Source organism: Coffea eugenioides, chromosome 11, assembly GCF_003713205.1.
Source record: "Coffea eugenioides isolate CCC68of chromosome 11, Ceug_1.0, whole genome shotgun sequence".
NCBI lineage: Eukaryota > Viridiplantae > Streptophyta > Magnoliopsida > Gentianales > Rubiaceae > Coffea > Coffea eugenioides.
Window position 1 is genome coordinate 28535210 of NC_040045.1, and position 14943 is coordinate 28550152.

Genomic DNA, 14943 nt, shown 5'->3' on the forward strand with positions numbered 1-14943 from the left:
GAGAATCGACATTTTTAGATGAAGATCACCGGTTACTCAACAGTTCACATACTCAACTTGCCTTCTATATTCTTAATTCAAGTACCGTTTTACGCGAAAGTCGACATTTGTAGATGAAGACTCCTGGTTACTAAGTACAAGAACCATTGGAGTAGAATAATTCTTATTCTCTTTTCCTTTTTCCTCTTTTTCTCAAATTTTTTTTTTCATTTTTTTCATCATTTTTTTCCTTTTTCTACTTTTTTTTCTCTTTTAAGTAAGATAATAAACATTCCCTCAAAAGAATAATCATGAGAAGAGTATTGCAATTATTTATCATATTTATCACTTAACTATGTAAAATCGAGTAAAGAGAAGAAATTTTACTAAATATGCAAAATGTAGGTATAATTTTCTCCACTTTACTATATATACTTTCCTACAAATGCAAAAATTATAATCACATAATAGTCATTTTCAAGTTAAATGAGAAAAGAAGTCCTAAAGTCACATATATCTATCTCAAAAGTAGAAAGAGTTTGAGATACTAAAGATGTGGAACTTGTTACCTTTTGGATAAAATTGAAAAAATTTTAAACCTTTTGGGCCAAGTTTGTAATTTTGGACAAGATTTTGGAAAAATTTTGATAGAGTTTCCCCTTAAAATTGGACGAAACTCCCTGCCAGCAAATCCAAAAGAGACAACATTTAAGCACAAGAAATATTTCCAATAACATGTCTAAACATTAAACACAAAAATACTACAAGTGCCACACATTTCCTCCCTCACACTTAAAATACACATTGTCCTCAATATGTAGGGGAGGTAAAACAAGAAAAGATAGAAAAAAGTACTCCCAAGTGCAATGGTTGAGATCCAGATCAACCATGAATCACGAGCCGTCACCAAAATACATAAAATCTACTAACACTGTTCCAAAGATGAAATGGAAAAGAAAAAGGACAAGTTAAACATCTGTCAAAAGGGAGTTTAAAGGGAACGAGAAACGAAGGAAACAAAAGATGAATCCAGAGGTGCAGCTTCAATCATCCTCTTCGTCATCATCCTCATCGCCCGTGGCAGGTGGATGGATGCCTAGATAATCTTCAATGCGGAGTAGGCGGGTACTCATTCCGGCAAGCTAATTTTCAATGGTGTCCAAGAGTCCAAAAAGTCGTTGCCAATTGGATTGAGAGGGATGCACCGGCGGAGGAGGTGGTGGTGCCACAGTAGACGGCTCGGCTTCTTCTTGGCCATGGCGCACCTTTTGTCGCCGTTCTCGAGCAGGGCGAGGGATGTTCTCCGGACCAATACCTAGACGACGAAAGATAAAAACCGATAATTCGGTTCTTGGTGTAACAAATTCCTGCCTTAAACCATACAAATTAATCTCAAACACTCGAACACCAAGGAAAGTAGACGAGGAAATGGCAATTTGAACGACGTCGTCCGCCTTCTAGCCGTAGACCTGATATGGCTAATGATGATGTTCGGCAAGGGAATTCAAGTGTAGGAGGAGTCCCGATTATGAAACATGTAGTCGAGAAAGTAGATGTCGCTCTTTCGAACCTCCGTATGCCCCGTCTTCTTGGGTATGACATTGTGGACCATCATATAGATAATGAGACGATGGCGAGGTTCGAAAACACTCGCCAACATTGTCTCCTTCCTCGAGGACCGAAAAGATTGATACTCGAGACCAAACCTATTCATAGCATGTGATGGATCCCACCACCTATTTGGTGTGACGAATCCCTTCTTCAAATCAATTGCCCCGCCTTGGTCACTACACCCCAAGATAGCAGTCAGGCACTCCCGTGACATGACGATACATCTCCCACGCACCCAAGACTCCACCATCTCACCACTGTGGCGTGCCTTGAACTCGATATTGGCCTAGAACTCACGCACCAATTCCGAGAAATAATGAGTCGACAAGGTGAGAATCGGCGCCCAACCAAATTGATCGAATGCCTCCGAGATGCGATAAACCATTTCAACTTCTGGACTCACGTGCATCTCAAAAAGGAACTCCAAATCAGCGTGCTCCTCGTGCCACTCTTGATTCCTCCAAGTAGAAAACCTGACACTGTCGAAGACTGACGCTCCAACACCACGAGAAGTGCCCTCACCTAGTTGTCTTCTAACCGGTTGAGGAGAAGGTGACCTCTCCTCCTCACTTACTTCTACCTCCTCACTAACCTCCATATCATCACTACTGGAGGATGAATACACCACTTGCTTTCCTCTTGCCATAATACCTAAGAAAAAGAATGCAATTATCCACATGTACTAAGACATACTTCATATTTTTGACTAAGTAACATGAATTGACTCAAATAACCACAAATACATCCCTCTATGCCATAAGAAATCAAATAAATATACTTAAATGACCACTATTTTGATATACGAGACGGGACATAGTCAAAATGTCAAAAATTACTAAATTTACCAATCTATCAAAATAGATCACAAATACATCGAAATCACTAAAAATAGCACTAATCATGATTATAGTAGCCAAACTTTAGCAACAATAATGCACATTTAGCTATAAACATGGTTCAGCAAGAATTATGCTAATAACTCACAAAATTTATCAAAATTACTCACTAAACACAATGTACATGCCAAAATATCATCACTCAATCAATTGAAACAATAATCAACCATCAATAATGGTCCAATAACCATCTAAGCTACTTTTTCAATTTTTTTCAAATATAGCAATTTTCAAAAGTGAACAACTAATAATCCGTTAATTGCTACTTTTAAACCTCTAAACATGCTTAAACAATCATAATAAACATAGTAGAGGCTATAAACATCCATAATATGCATCAAAGATTCGTAATTAGAAAATGTCAGAAAATTTAGGAAATTGACAAATATCAACTTCTAAAATACAAAAATTTGATGAAGAAACTTACCTCAATTATGTAGTAGGATGTTTGGAGATGATGATTGTGCTAAAAGCCCTATGAAATTCACTCCAATTGACCTCAAATTGAAGAATTTTCAATCAAAGAACCCTAGCCCCCAGTCTTCTTGGAAACCGATTTGTAGGTGTTTATCTTGAATTTCAATCGGTTAGAAAGGCTCTAGGATGATCAAAAGATGTTGGATTGATGTTTTTTTAGCAAGAAAATGGAGTAACAATGAAAAATTGAGAATTGGTATGGAGAAGAGTAGAGAAAACGCGGCTGGTTTGGAGGATAGAAGAAAAAGAATGAAAGAAACTCGCATTTTCTGCATTTAGTACCAAGGATAGAATACGCGACTTGGAATACACGACTTCAAGTCGCGTATTCTCAAGGCACGTTTTCTGTTGATTCGGTGCGGATTTGAATACGCGACTTCATTTTCTTCTATGACAATGCGGAATTGAAAACGCGACTTAGGCAATACGTGACTTGAAGGCGCGTATTGCCTCACGTATTGCCTGCAGTCACATTTTCATCTAAAATTTTTGCAGAAACTTCCATTTCTCAAAATTTATACACTTTACCCCAAAAATTTAAAATGCATCCTAAATCATTCTTTTACCAAAATTATCATTGCATGCACATGTAAAATGATCGAAACATGCATTTTACCCCTTTATAACGGATCAAACACACATCTAATACAAATCGATGGGTTGAGTTTCTTGATCAAATTTCGTCTTTTCCACCTCAAATGGTCATCTTTGTCTCTATTTACCAAACCTATAACACAAATATAACAATCTAACTTAATTACATGCGTTAAACATAAAATCATACCAAATTAATATCTTTAACAAAAACATTGGGTTGCCTCCCAACTAGCGCTTTTGTTTCTAGTCGTTGGCTCGACTCAAAAGGTTTAGATCTTTTTATGTCTTTGAGGAGTGATTTTCTCCCCACGGGTCGAAACTCCCAAGCCATTCCACCGTGTGACGAGCCGTGCATGTATCACCATCGTCCAACTTTCTCAAATGCCAAGGAGGAGTATTAGACTTGTCATATAAAGGCTTGACTTCACTTTGAAGTAGAATTTGCTTGCCTTTTTCGAGTCGTCTTAACTTTTCACCTATTCCTTTTTGGAATGGCGAATTTATTAAGCTAACTTCCATCCTTGTTCTTGCTTCCCTTGCTCCTACACCATTGAAGTTAATACTAAGGAGATTTATAGATTTCACATCTTCACTCAATTCCTGGTTACCTTTTTCCTCACATGGCATATTAGAAACAAGAGCAATAGGCTCTATACCCCCTTCCTTATTAATCAAATTAAATTCCAATTCCTCACCATTAATTCGGAATATAAGCTTACCTTTTTTCACATCAATTATAGTTCGTGCAGTGGCTAAAAACGGTCTTCCTAGAATAATTGACATTTTCACATCTTCCTCAATATTTAAGACAACAAAATCCACCGGTGTAATAGATAGCCTTACCCTCATGAGCACATTTTCTAAAATACCAATTGGATGTGTAATTGACCGATCTATCAACTACAATGTGATATTGGTAGTTTTAAACTCTTGAAGTCCCAATCTCCGGGCAACTGATAGCGGCATGAGTGACACACTTGCACCTAAATCATATAAAGCATTAGAAAAATGCAATTGACCAATAGTGTAAGGAATAAAAAAACTTCCCGGATCTCTCAATTTAGGAGGGAGTTTATTCGTAATCAATGCACTACACTCTTCTGTTAACGCTATCATTTCATTATCCACAATCTTCCTCTTTTTTGACATGATATCTTTCAAGAAACGCGCATAAGAGGGAATCTGTATAATAGCATCAATGAAAGGAATGCTAATGTGTAATTATTTAAAAATTTTAAGGAACTTGTCAAACTCCCTATCCTTTCCATTTTTCTTCAACCTGTGAGGAAAAGGAATCACGATTTAACTTGGGGGGAAGTGCATCAATATCAATGAAAACATGATCATTTCGACTTTCTTTCTCTTCATCAACTGCCTGCTCTTTATCTTGTTCACCACTTGAATTGCCAATATTAGGTCCCTCAACTATTCTACCACTTTGAAGAGTGATAGCATTGACATGCTCTTTCGAGTTGACTTCGATTTTACTTGGCAATTCTCCAGGGTTTCTATTATTAATAGAGTTGGCGTTTTGACCAATTTGAACTTCCAAATTTCTATACATCCCAGTCAATTGGTCCAACCGTCCCTCTATTCGTTCAAACCTTTCTGATGTTCCTTTGGTAAATTTTTTCATTGTAATCTCCCAATCCGACTTAGTATTTGTCTGTTGTGGCCTCAGTTGGAATCCCAGCGGATTATTGGGTCTTTGAGGATTGCCTTGCTCCTTCCATCCAAAATTTGGATGATTTCTCCAGCCCGAATTATATGTATTCGAGTATGGGTTGTTTTGAGCATTCCTGTTGTAATTATTAACAAATTGAGTTTGCTCAACATTAACACACTCATTAGAGTCGTGTTCTCCTCCACATAAGGAACAACAAGCAACATGTGCATTAGTAGAAGAACTCGGACCATATCCGGTTTGACGACGTAACATTTGCATCATATTCTTCATTTGAGCACTCAACATATTGATAACATCAGTTTCAATCATATCTGCTTGTCGCCTTGGATTACCCCTTTTATTAGCCCATTGGTAGTTATTGGTCGCCATCTCTTCTGTCAAATTTTGAGATTCTTCGGGTGATTTATCCATTAAAACACTACCAGCAGCTGCATCAATAGTCATTTTAGTAGAGAAAGATAAACCGTTATAGAAAATTTGTACAATGAGCCAATCGGGAAGTCCATGATGTGGACATCTCCGAAACAATTCTCTAAATCGTTCCCAAGGTTCATACAACGATTCCCCATTAAATTGACTAAAACTAGTAATATCCGTTATAAATTTAGTCATTTTACCCGATGAGAAATATTTGTTCAAAAATGCCCTAGATAAATCATCCCAAGTGATGAAGGGGCAAGAGAATGTAGCCAAATTTTAGCCTTATCCTCAATGAAAATGGAAACAACCTTAGCCTTATTGCATATTCACTAACTCCATTCATTTTTTATTGTATCACTTATCTCCAAAAATGTGGATAAGTGTACAATTGGATCCTCTATGACATTACCTCCAAATTGAGATTGTTGCACCATTTGAATTAATGATAGTTTAATTTTAAAATTATTAGCATTTACCGTCAGCCGTGCTATACTTGTTTGGGATTCTTAAGTTTTCGATAGAGCGAAATCCCTTAGAACTCGCCTATTTGCTTCGTTTTTCGCCAGTTCTTCTTCAAAAGGTAACTCTATTGCAATTTCCTCTATTTGATGAATCTTTTCTTCTCGTTGTTGTGGTGTACGCCTTCTTTGTCTACGTAGTATCCTTTCAATTTTCGGATCAAAAGGTGCTACTACCCGTAATACCCGGTGCATATACTACAAGCAAAAATAAAAGAGATTATGTAGCAATTAATGGACAAAAACTAATAAAAAACTTAATTTAACTATAAACAGTTTTAACTAGTAAATACAAATAAGGTCTAAATTAATAAAATTAATTAGGACCTAATATTGTCGCTCCCCGGCAACGGTGCCAAAAACTTGACGGGTTTTTTAATATAAGTTCAATTTAAATCCAATTTATACGCATTTTGACTGCAAGTATACAGGTCAACTAGTAGTTTAGGGCATATATCGGGTCAATCCCACGGAGAGGGGTTCTTCAAGTACTAAATCCTAACTTACTCTATTATTTAGACTAACAATCAATTTAAGCAAGAGAAACTATAATTACTACTACCTACGAACCTTAACTAGATAATTGCAAGATAACAAATGGAGAAAATTCACTAAATACTTGAGTCTAAGGATGTAGATTCCACTTATGGTGTAAGGATCGAAGACAACCAAGTGGAAGAGATAAACAATGTAAAGATCACAAATGTAACAATAAGTAAATAAAAAGGTAAGAATTGCAAACCAATTAACTATCCAACTCCTCTTGAGCTTGTAGATTAATTCAAACAAGCTTTTTCAAGTTGATGAATTACAATCACTCTTGTATACAAAGGAAGGTTCATCTCCTCCTTGCTCAAAACTCCACTCGGTCAAGTTAGGAAGTTTTACTATCCCTCAGGACAACCCTCACAGAGCTACACTCATGAAATATTCACTCACAAATGAAAAGTTTACAATAAATCTCACACCACTAAAACTACAAATCTTCTTTGGAGAGTGTTTTCTCACTAAAACGAATCTAGATCTTTTGTATCTTCAGTGTGCAAAAGTTATTTGAAAATTCTGACCATACTCTATTTATAGGAGACTAACAAAGTGTTTCATTAATACTTCCAACGGATAGAAAGTAGCTGAACAGTCAACTAACCGTTGGAGTATCGGACGTCCGGTACTCCTGTTTTTTGCGTCTGACAGCAAGTAGTGAGTTTGAGAAATTTTCTTCAATTCTATCGGACGTCTGGTGCAAGCTCTTTGTGCATCCAACAGCAAACAAAGAGATTTGAAAAATCATCTTGTTTCTATCGGACGTCCGGTGGAGACATATTCAGCGTCCGATGGTTTCGTCAACTTTGAAGAATCCTATCGGACGTCCGATACTTGCGTCCGATCGAGGTCAGTGATCCAGAGGGAATGTCTTATTTCCTTCGGACGTCCGGTGGTGGAGTTCTTCATGCGTCCGAAGTTACACAATGATTATCGGACGTCCGATCCAAGCGTCCGACAGCTTTCAGTAGCTTTTGTCCCTTTCAATTGCATTTGATCTTTGAATCTGATTTGCTTCACAACTGAAAATATTTGTTGAAGAAATATTAGTATTATCCATTGTTTTGTAAATATCAAAAGTTACGGACCAAGGTCAATATTCTCCCCCTTTTTGATGATGACAAAACAATAGATGGAAGAATGAAAAAGATTGAGCATATGAGCAAAAGCTCCCCCTCACTCATTGCATAACTCCCCCTTACATATAGCATCTATTTCTCCCCCTTTTTGTCATCATAAGATGAGAGTAAAAATCAGCTACCAAAATCCAGCAACAATAACAGAGAATCCAATATTCCAAATAAAAACAGAGAAATGACAGCAATTACCAACATATCACAGAGAATTAATATCAAAAGAAGTATCAAACAGAGAAATAACAATCAAAATAAAAAGCAAATCATCATGAGATCAGCATTATTCTTTTTTCTCCCTTTAATTTTTGGGTTCTTGAGAGTTAGCATTATGTCTAACTATCCACATACATTTCATACCTCTTCTCATGTTTTTTCTCACATAAAAATCACTTTTCATGTGACATTTTTGACAACAAAAATTACACATAATCAAAGAGTTATTTACATGAATAAGTTTAATAAATCTTACTTGTCTTCTCTTATAAATAGCAAATTCATTTGCACCAGAATTTAACTTCTTCTTATGAGTGCCAAGATGAGTCTTTGATTTATTACTTTGAAAACGGTCTTGTTTTTTATATTGGAGCAACTCATTTAAATTATCTATTCTTCTTTTCAAATCACCATGTTCCTTTTTAAACATTTCACAAAGTCTTATTTTTTTATCAAGCTCAAAGTGTAAAACAGTCTCACTCTTTTTTAAGAAATCACTTTCAGTTTTCAGTTTTTTATTTTCTTGAAAAAGACGTACATTGTCCTGAAGAAAAAAACCAATTTTATGTTTTAATTCCTTATTTTTAGCATAAGATTCTTTCAAACTATCATGCAATTTTATAATGAAAAATTCATGATCATCATCAATTTCATCATCACTTTCAAATTGAGAATTACAAGTTGTTACCTCATCATCTCCAATGGCCATGAAAGCCAATTGAGCAGATTCTTCTTCCTCTTCAATTTCACCATCGGAGTTGCACTCATTCCATGTGAATTGAAAATTGTTGAATTTTGGTTTTCTTTCAACTTCCCTCTTCTTCATTGGACACTCACTCATGTAGTGTCCAAGTTGGCCGCATTCATAGCATTTGTCATCTTGTTTTTTGTTGGTCTCATACTTTCCTTTGTTTCTTGCATTATTGAATTGATTAGAATCTGAATTGTTAGGTTCTCCTCTTCTAAATCTCCTTTCGTTGAGGATTCTCTTGAAACTTCTTGTGATGAGAGTTAGATCACTATCATCAACTTCCGCATCTTCTCCATCTAGAGAGGCAGAATCATTTTCATCTTGAAATGCCTTTAAAACAATGCTCCTTCTTACTTTCGCATCCTCTTCCTCTTGCATTTTGGACTTAAGTTTCAGCTCATAAGAGATTAGAGAATTAATAAAAGATTCAATGGGCAAGAAATTTAGATCTCTAGCTTCTTCAATGACAATCACTTTACTCTCCCAATCCTTTGATAAAGCATTCAGAATTTTTCTGTTTTTCTCACTTAGAGAGTTTTCCTTTTCCAGCACCTCTAAATCCTTAATGAGGTCATTGAATTTACAATACATCTTATCAATATTTTTATGAGGTTCTATTTTGAACGATTCATACTTGGTAACCAGAATAGATTTCTTTTGTTCTCTCACATTCTCACTTCCTTCATAGACTTCCCTAAGTTTGTCCCAAATTTCTTTAGCGGACTTACACCCTTTGACCCTAATGGATTCATTTAAATCTAAAGCACAATATAACACATTCATGACTTTCGCATTTAAGGTGAGATGAGCTCTATCCACAGCAGTCAATTCATTTCTAGTTTTTGGTCTAGATCTATGAGTATTTTCATCTATAAGAGATGCATCATATGAACCTTCACTAATAATAAATCACAATTCAATATCAATTGATTGCAAAAATATAATCATTCTTTCTTTTCAACTCACATAATTTGATCCATTAAACATAGGTGGTCTAATCACAGAATGTCCTTCAAAAAATATGGCATTATTAGTTGTCATTATTACTCCTAAGCCGATTGAGCTTAATCTCAAGGAGACCAAGCTCTGATACCAATTGTAAGGATCGAAGACAACCAAGTGGAAGAGATAAGCAATGTAAAGATCACAAATGCAACAATAAGTAAATAAAAAGGAAAGAATTGCAAACCAATTAACTACCCAACTCCTCTTGAACTTGTAGATTAATTCAAACAAGTTTCTTCAAGTTGTTGAATTACAATCACTCTTGTGTACAAAGGAAGGTTCACCTACTCCTTACCTCGAACTCCACTCGGTCAAGTTAGGAAGTTTTACTATCTCTCAGGACAACCCTCACAGAGCTACACTCATGAAGTATTCACTCACAAATGAAAAGCTTACAATGAATCTAGCACCACTAAGACTACAAATCTTCTTTGGAGAGTGTTTTCTCACTAAAACTATTCTAGATCTTTTGTATCTTCAGTATGCAAAAGTTATTTGAAGATTTTGACCATACTCTATTTATAGGAGACCAACAAAATACTTTATTAATACTTCCAACGGATAGAATGTAGCTGAACAGTCAACTAGCCGTTGGAGTATCGGACGTCCGGTACTCCTGTTTTTTGCGTCCGACAGCAGGCAGTAAGTTTGAGAAATTTTCTTCAATTCTATTGGACGTCCGGTGCAAGCTCTTTGTGCGTCCGACAGCAAACAAAGAGATCTGAGAAATCATCTTGTTTCTATCGGACGTCCGGTGGAGACATATTCAGCGTCCGATGGTTTTGTCGACTTTGAAGGATCCTATCGAACGTCCGATACTTGCGTCCGATCGATGTCAGTGATCCAGGGGGAATGTCTTATTTCCTTCGGACGTCCGGTAGTTGAGTTCTTCATGCGTCCGAAGTTACACAATAATTATCGGACGTCCGATCCAAGCGTCCGACAGCTTTCAGCAGCTTTTGTCCATTTCAATTGCACTTGATCTTTGAATCTGATTTGCTTCACAACTGAAAATATTTCTTGAAGAGATATTAGTATTATCCATTATTTTGTAAACATCAAAAGTTAGGGACCAAGGTCAACATATGGCATAAACAACACAAATGAATAGATTTATCTCTTGTTACAACCCTTGTTTAACTAAGGGATTCATTTCTAATATTACCAAATCTCATTCTCATGATGAAATGACCTAAAATAATATAGTTTTCCCTATTCTCATAGTGAATAACTAGTTCTATTCTTGTTTCCTTCACGAAATGCAAGTTTAGTCCACTCAAGTGTACCTCTATTCTCATGAGTCGACTACTCAAGCTCTACGCATGTTGTTCCATCATTATTACCAATTTTCATTGAATAATAAAACTAAGAGCTTGTTATTGGTGATCAAGCAACAACAAGTGATAAGCATGCACAAATAGACAAGTTAATACAAAATGTAACAAGTGTAAATCGTATTCACTTCATATCAAATAGCCATAAGTTTCATCTCCTCCCTAGATCTAGAAATTTAGCTATTCATGTAAGATATAACAAGTAAGCTCATAGTTTCATTGCAAAAATACATCATGAATCACAAGTAAAAAATAGATAAAGAAAGCTTAGCCAAAGTAATGACAAAACTCCCAATGATCTTCAATTTTTTCAACAAAATGGTGTACAATGAAGTCTCCAATTGTTCTCACAAAAAAGTTCTAACTAGAGAGAATAAGACAAGACTAACTTTTAAACTCTCATGGTAAAATCTAATATGAGCTACTTCTAATATGATCTACTCTCTCTTCTAATGATTCTCACCTCTAAAAATGTTAAGAGAGTCAAAAAGTGGTTTTGGACAAGACATAAAGCCCATTTTCTCTTCCTTTTTGCATCAGAAGGATGTGCAGCCGAAATTCTCTCTCCAACTATAGTTGGAAAGTAGTGTGAAACAAGGCAAGTGGCTGGGCAAATTGCAAAAGTAAGGCCACAATACGTGACTAGAGAATATGCGACTACAACCCACATTTTCTCAAGTCGCATATTCACTTTTGTGAATTTGACCTCGTTTAAACGGATATTTTCTCTATGATGGAGGCTGAAATAGCTCTTGTGAAAACATGAAAGTTGTAACCCCTTGACTTAGCTTTCCAATGCTTCAAGAATCATCCACTTTGGAGCTCTGTGGACTGAGATATGATCAAAATACCATCTGCTAGTCAATCCCCTGTTTCAGCTCTCGACCATACAAATAAGCTTCTGTATTTCGACTTTTTGATTAGGGAAAAAACTGAATTGGACTTCGATGTCGTCATACCATGTAGATCTATCTCTTAACTTCAAAATAGTATAAAGATCAACTCGAACCGATCATTTTAGCTCAAGATATTGCCGAAATACGAAGATGTGTCAAAACTGTCTTCACTTGCATTTCTTCATTTGAATGTTTTGCACTTCATGTCTTCTTTTAACCACTTCAAATCATCAATTATCATCCAATTATCTTCTCAATTCACACTCTTTGATGATTGAATCATTAAACCTACAAAAACATGAAGTTTTTACCATTCAAATCCATAGAAATGCAAATGTTTACCATTTAAACCACAAATGTACATTTTTACCAAAACCCTAGTTAATTAGTTATAACACTAGTTAAAACACACTAAAAACACGTAAAATATAATTGTCATTAATGTGTTAAGTTTGCAATGATAATTGAAATTTAACACTAGTTCAAAAAAGTGATAAATCTAGAGAGTACACTCATGAGAGTAGAGATGCACTTTTGTGATTTTGTGACTTGTTTCATGTAATTTCATAGAAGAAATGAGTTTGTAGTTAATTTCATAACCACGAGAGTAGGTATGGTTTAATTACAAGTATAGTTGATTCACTATGAGCGTAGATTTCACATACATTAGGAAATTATATCATAACTAGCCAAGATAATAGCAGTCACTTAATCGGTAATTTCATTTGTAAGAGTAGTGAGAAATTCCATACCTATAGGAGTTTTCTATTATTATTTGTATTACTTTTATCTCATGTTTATAGTGTAGATTTAATTTCTTACTCTTATGATAATCTAAATAATAAAAAAGTTTAAAAACTATCGGTAATTGACATTCTTCCTTGTGGGTTCGATCTTTAATATCCTATACTCAATCTTGACTCGTATAGTTAGGAAAAATCACGTGAAGGATATTTAAAATTATATAAATGTAAAACTTGACTGTGAATGAGTTAATTGTTATATTTATATTCCGCACTCTTCAGTTATGGAGTTCAATTAATTACATAAAGAATTATTAATTAAGCATGGAATATTATGATATTTTCACGTTTGAGGTAACACATATTTGTTTAATAATTACATAATTATTTTTAGAAAATAACAATATATTATTTTTTGAGAGACAAAAAAAGATATATTGCTCAAACTCATAAATTAATAATATTTTTTTTATAAAATAAAAAATTCAAAAGGTTAAAAAATTTAATGAAAGTTAATAATTCATTTTTTAAAAATAACGAAATTATTTTAAAAAATTACTTTATTTATTTATGGGATATGAGTTCTGTATTATTAAAATAAATGTTTAATTTGATTGTGGACTCATACTATTATACTATATGGAATGTAATCCATTGTGAGTGAGAGTATAATAAAAGAGGAGATATAGTGGAATGTGGACTGTGGATGCCCTTATAGAGTGATGCATCTAGATTCTAGAAATTCATCAATTTCTAGAGAAAAGTTGAGGACAAGTACTCATGAAATAGGGAAATGTCAACATATTAATTATTGGAGGACAAGGGAGCCTAACCCTTGCAACAAAATTTCTTGAGAAGAGAAAGACCACTGAGATTTGTATTTCTCAACTGTATGCCAAAAGAGGCCCTTAATACAATTGTAGAAAATGACTTGCCAAATAATTGATTTGGTCAAAAACAGCCCAAAGAGCACTTGTGATCTAGAATAGTCTAGTTTTCCCTATTCTCATGGTGAATAACAATATCTACTCTTGTGTTTTTCATGAATTGCAAAAACAATCTACTTAAGTATATCTCTATTCTCATGAGTCTATTCCTTAAATTCCATTTATGTTGTTTCATCATTATTATCAATTTTTATTGAATAACAACAACTAAAAACTTGCTATTAGTGATTAAGCAACAACAAGTAATAAGCATGCATAAATGGACAAGTTAATTTAAAAAGTAGCAAGTGTAAATCATATTTAACTCATATCAAATAGTTATTAGTTTCATCTACTTCCTAGATCTAGAAATTTAGCTACTCATATGATATAAAGTAAGAAAGAACATAAGTTCATTGCATACACATATAATGAATCACAAGTAAAGAGAAGATAAAGAAAGTTTAGCCAAAGTGATGAACATGATCCCAAGATCTTCTATTCAACAAAATGAGTGATACAATGAATTCTCCATGTTTTTCTTACAAGTTCTTAGTTAAAGAGAATAAGAAAAGACTAAAACTAATTGCTATCAAGAACTAGCAAGAACTCCTAAGAACTTTTTCTCTTCTAAATGATTCTTACATATATAATATTAAGAGAGGCAAAAGATGGTTCATGATATGACATAAGTTCTTTTTCTCTTCCTTAAGGAATCTTGAGCATGTGCAGCCGAAATTCTGAGCTAGAATTGACAAAGAAATCAGTGTGAAAATAGAGCAAGTTGCAGAATAAGTTATAGAGAAACATAGGAGAATACGCAGGCTTGGAATATGCAACCTTAGCTTGCATATTCCAAGGTTGCATTTTCTCTTTATACTACATTTTCTTATTTCTTTTCTACTTCAATTCAATTCTGAGATCCAAGACACGATGTCCACATTTGTGTTCATGCATTGCTCCAATAAAATTGCATTGAATAACCTATTTTCTTTTCAAATCATCGTTGAATCAAGCTCTAAGGGAGTTGAAGTGTATCTGTCTCAATCCAACGTTGATAATTCTTCTGAATTCCTGCAAATATAACCAGATTTGCACATTAGATTGTTCAAGTGAAACTCACAAAATTAAGATACTTAAAGATAAGTTACATCTTAAAAACCCTAAATGAAACTAAAATAAACCTAAAAGATTACTTAAAATCACACATA

General features: G+C 34.6%; 1 non-coding gene across 1 annotated transcript; it reads left to right on the forward strand.

The window, feature by feature from the left end:
* The first annotated feature begins 5746 nt into the window (after positions 1-5746).
* On the forward strand, positions 5747-5853 carry LOC113754556. Its single transcript, XR_003465239.1, has one exon. It is a non-coding gene; the product is annotated as a small nucleolar RNA R71 (small nucleolar RNA).
* The last annotated feature ends 9090 nt before the right edge of the window (positions 5854-14943 follow it).